At 36.6% G+C, this 3,246-nt stretch overlaps 1 pseudogene; it reads right to left on the minus strand.

Moving 5' to 3' along the window:
- Positions 1–601: 601 nt before the first annotated feature.
- On the minus strand, positions 602–3,005 carry LOC109677426 (actin-related protein 3-like; annotated as a pseudogene).
- Between the last annotated feature and the right edge of the window lie 241 nt (positions 3,006–3,246).

Below are 3,246 nucleotides of genomic sequence, written 5' to 3' on the forward strand. Positions count from 1 at the left end.
CTCTCACTATTTTATTACCAACACTGCTGTTAAAGCACTGGCATGCATAAAAGTCAATGACATGTATAAATTGCTCTTTGATTTCCATGAGAAATTGATTTGTTATAGGAGAATTAATTTATCACAAAATTGTTATTAATTAGGCACTACTTTAGAATATGAAGAGCCAGACAAATTTATTTATTAACATATTATTTATTTATTCCTTTCTTACCCTCTCTACCTTTCTTCTTTCCTTCCATCTATCCTTCATTTATTCCTGCCCATGTTCCTTTCTTTTCTATCTCCCTCCTTTCCTCTTCCCTTTCTTTTATCATTTCTACTTTCCCTTTTTCACAAGAATATTGTCTATATCATCAGTTAATGTAAAAAACAAATAATTTTTCTTAAATTTATTGCAAAATTCATGAGCCACTGTTAGATAAAGTGATTTTTATAAAGATTTAAAGCTGTGAATGGAAATGAGGTACTTGTGTACTCATTTATGTAGTGTAGTGTAAAATAATGACTAGATTCCTAGTGTCTAGGCATCTCTCTTCCTATTACAATTTAGAATTCATCTCTGCCTTTCTCTTCAGAATTACTTTTTTTTAAAAGAAATTTGTGCCTTTATTAGAATGGTGTTAGGCTTTAATTATACCAATTTTGGTAATCAAATTATTATTTGTTTTTTAAATAAGAAATGCACTACAGAAATGCAACACTGCTCCAACAGACTTATCTTTACTTTTCTTTTAAAGCAAGAAATAGAATGCGAGTAATCAGAAAGCACTAGCAGACATCAGTTAATCTAAGACACTAGCTTCTTAGTTCCAAAGCACTTGCAAAGAAAACCACTCCTGGGCAGTAAGGGAGAGGGGAATGGAAGCAATTCATAATAACTGGAATCCCATGAGTGTGTATGCCATGTCTCATGAGACTACTTTTAAAATTTATTCTTTACTTGGTCACATTTTTTCCTCAAATACTACAGTTTCTCTTTGACATTTTTTCCTTGAAGTATAAAAAGTATGAAATATAAACAAGCTCTTGCATTGCACACTTGGAAGTGTACAATTCAAGCATTATAGAGCTATCTACATACCTATAAATCCCATCAAATCTTGGCTAATTCAATAATATACAAAATATCAGGGCACAGAAAGAACTAAAACCCACTTCTTTTTGTTGCACATAAGATTCAAATATTTAATCTAAAGAAAAACACTTAATCATTTTGGCTCTCTTCTACATCTGCACGTTCACACATTTATTAAAATATTCCTCTATAATCATGTTTGGTCTTACTATTCAAGTCAGGTTTAAAACCTTAAAACCAGCCATCCAGACAAAACAGATAATCAGGAAGATTATCTCTTTTCCATCTCCCTAACCCCAATAACTATGAAGTCAATTATATGACATGACTCCGAACACTGGTTTGTGATGACAAATGCTAGGTCCAATTTCTTCATAATCCTTTTTGGTGTGGCATACTTGGTAGAACTCAGGCATGGAAGACAGCACGGATCTTCTAAACCAAACTGCATATCACTGCATACGGTGTGTAATAACTTGTACATCAATAGGTTTTGGCTTCAATGTACTGCCACTCAATTCCTCACTTAAACTTTTTTTTGTTTGTTTATTTATTTACATGTGCATACATTGTTTGGGTCATTTCTCCACCCTGCCCCCCTCCCTCACCCTTCTCCCCCTCCCCTCCTCAGTTTCAGGCAGGTCCCGTTCTGCCCTTATCACTGATTTTGTTGAAGAAAGGACATATGCATAATAAGAAAGACAAAGTGTTTTTGCTAGTTAAGGATAGCTATACAGAAAGATTCCTACTATTGCTTTCATGTACTTATGTATTACCACCCATGTTAATGTAACTCTGACTGATTGATCCCCTGCTCTTGATAACCTGTCGTTTTAAGGTTTCTGTATTAGTTCCTATGGAGGCCTGGCATCCGACAATTGTTTTCAAATCTCTTTGCAAAAGAAGTCCAAAGTCTCTGAACACGGTTGAACCTCCAGAGAGGACAATATTCTTGTAGAGAGGACATCTGACGTCAGTAGGATAGTTCTTAATTACTTCATCTACAACTTCTGAGATGGGTTGTGTAAAGTCTGAATTAGCAAACTCTGGATGAAAAAAGATTTCAGGTCCCAAGAATCTCTCATAACGAACATCAATGTAAAACTCTTTCTTTGAGATAGCATTGATTCCAGTGTATTGTTTGACCCACTTTGACTCATTAGTGTCATACTTATTAAATTCTTTTACTAAATCTGGGCAGACGTAACTATAGCACGCCTTTACTGCCTTAGCAGTTTCCAGGGATTGTTCTACAGGGATTTCTACTTCTCGGTCTCTCAGCAGTTGCTAAATAAAATATGTTATATCTCGTCCTGCGATTGGAATGTGTTTAATACAGCTGCCAATCACAAACCCTTCAGCCACAGGAATGACATGAGTGACACCATCTCCTGTCTATTACTGTACCAGTCAATGACCGTTCCCCTTCTTGTCTTGAGGTCCAGGATGCAGCTAAGGCAAGAACAGCGTGCACAGCAATATGCAAGCCGGGAACGTTGAAAGACTCAAACATTATTTCAGCAGTAGAGTCCCTGTTTTCTGGAGTATTCAGTGGAGGTTCAGTCAAAAGAAAATAATGATCTTCAGGTTCTGCCTTTAAATATTTGAAGATCACTTTACAGGTTCTGCCCTTAAAGATCACTTGCTCCATAAACCTTTCCATCAAGTCCCAATCTTCAACTATACCATGGCAGATTGGCCACTTGAACGCATATGTAGGTTTTTGTATTGCTTCATAACCAATGAAGAAGTATAGGTCATCAACACCTTTCATCACCCTCTTTTGAGCTTAATTACCTAATTTTGCTGACTCCTTAATAGCAATACAAGATGGGATGATAAACTGTGGATCTGTATTTCCAGCATATCCTAGATTTGTGTATCCCATGCCACAGTCCACCACACAGGCTGGCAGCCTTCAGGCCATCTTCCTCCTCGCCTGCTGCTGCTGCTGCTTCGTGCTGGTTGGGACCAGAAATTGGCAGCAGGAGATGGGAATCTAACTACTCCTACTTGCTTTCAGGCTCCATTTTCTTGTAGTACTTTTCTCTCCTTTCTCATTAAGCCTGTGTTCTTTTTTGCTAGTTAGATGTGTTTCTTATAGGAAAAAACTGATCAGATCTTATTTTTTTAATCCAACATGTCAGTCTGTGAAGTTTGATTGAAGA

Source organism: Castor canadensis, chromosome 1, assembly GCF_047511655.1.
Source record: "Castor canadensis chromosome 1, mCasCan1.hap1v2, whole genome shotgun sequence".
Taxonomy (NCBI): domain Eukaryota; kingdom Metazoa; phylum Chordata; class Mammalia; order Rodentia; family Castoridae; genus Castor; species Castor canadensis.